At 38.9% G+C, this 1,914-nt stretch overlaps 1 pseudogene; it reads left to right on the top strand.

Annotated features, from left to right (window-relative positions):
- The first annotated feature begins 575 nt into the window (after nucleotides 1–575).
- On the top strand, nucleotides 576–1,375 carry LOC122788640 (annotated as a pseudogene).
- The last annotated feature ends 539 nt before the right edge of the window (nucleotides 1,376–1,914 follow it).

The raw sequence follows: 1,914 nt of genomic DNA, 5'->3' as shown, positions 1-1,914 counted from the left end.
GACTTAAACCTTGGCACAAGTATGAATAGGACATGCTGGAGGGATAGATTCATAACCCAAAGGCTTCCCATGCTTTGGAACAGGATCCCATTTCGTATTAGGCAGAGCCCCTCACTGACTCTCTTCAAGAGAAATCTTGATGAGTGGATGGGAGATCGTAAGTTTACCCCAGGGGTCACATCTGTGTCACTACTAGACAGGGGCACAGTAAACTATTTCTATTATATAAGGGGACCTTCATTGTGTCACTACTAGACAGAGGCACAGCATTCTAGATTTATTCTGTACATTTTTGTACCATTTCATGGGGTGGCAAAAGCCACATCACTATGGCTAGGCTTACAAATGCCCCAGGGCAGATAGCCTAGTACTATACTATGAAACTATGAAACTATGAGGCCACAGCTGCTTGATGTAAAAAGCCTGTTGCTGTGGAAGGAGCTGTCTTAACTATACTGGAGGTAAGGACTGCAACAAGCGCATACAACAGATATGAGGATGACTGCTTGAAGGTTATGGTACACTGCTGGTCAGACTTGGTGTAGAAAGCAATGCAATTATGCTGATTTACCATCATGTTACAAATAGACAGATTTCTCCATCACTCACATTCCATGTGGCTGCTTCTGCAGAGTTTTATCCTCATGGCCTTCTGTTTCCACTCAGCCACAAAATGTCCAAAAGGCTGCTATTGTACAGATACAAATGGGTATAAAATTGTAAAATGTAGCAATGCCTACCTGGGAGAAGTACCTAAAGACATTACAAACTAACTAGTAAACTCTATTTGGACTCCAACCAAATCACAGTTATCCACGGTGATGCTTTTAGGGACCTGCATTTCCTTTCTGAGTTAGATTTGTCCCACAGTTCTATTGGAAGTGTTGAAACAGGGTTTTTTCTGGGTGCAAGAGAGAGTTGCAGTCATAGGTTCATAGATTGGTAGTAGATCTGTAAATATGTAAATCTTTTAGATCCAAACTGCAAGCTATAAACAAGTATGTCTTCAGCACTTTGAAGGCCATAATAAAATTGTCTGGAAACCCTTTGCATTGTGATTGCAACTTACAGAAGCTTATGAGTACTGTTAATCTAGACATTGGCTCATCAAGTGATATGTGTGAGACTTCTGCTGGAGAGGATCATTCTGGGAAATCATTTCCTCAGGTGGTAAAAGATGTGGATTTCTGCAAGGTCAGCAAGAGGACTAAAGCTGTATTCTTGTCACTATGTTTGTCTGTTTACCATTGTGATTTCATCTATTAAATATGACAGAACCAAGAGGATGCCTGACAACATTTAGAGTACTTGAAGTCTCTGCCAAGCAAGGAGGGGAAAATTAGAGAAATCCTCCTCAATAAACACAGTAGTGTAATGTTTCTAACTTAAAAAAAAGAAAAAAAACACTAACTTGACAACCTGCTCTTAAAGGCATGTGACAGTTCTGCATCTCTATTGATTTCTTTTGTATGTTCAAAATCAGGAACCACGCTGCACATTTTAGTTTTAGTCTTAATATTCACTAAAAACAAGCAGTGAACAAGCCTTAAGGCATGACTGGGTGTGTTCTACACAGTTCTGTTGCATTACTTGAACAGTGTTGTGAGGCACAAGGCCAAATGTGAAGTGCTTCAACTGTCTAATGTGCATCACTAGAATTATGTGTTCTGCTTGTAATAAGAGCAAAAATTTTATGAAATAATTCATTTGTATGTGTGAAGATTGGGGAAGAAGGGGTGAAGGCTGCCAGCCTAGTCAAATAGAATTTAATACATAATTATATCATTGTAAATATAAATGTAGAATACAGGCTTGTTTCTTAAATGAAAGAAAACACTGTAAAATGTAAACTTCAAGATTGTAGCAACATTGCCATCTGCTATAAGGAAAACTAAGCCAAGCATTTCAAATGTT

This window comes from Protopterus annectens, chromosome 14.part0 (assembly GCF_019279795.1).
Source record: "Protopterus annectens isolate FY-2018-M chromosome 14.part0, PAN1.0, whole genome shotgun sequence".
NCBI lineage: Eukaryota > Metazoa > Chordata > Ceratodontiformes > Protopteridae > Protopterus > Protopterus annectens.
This window is presented reverse-complemented; position numbering and strand designations above follow the sequence as displayed.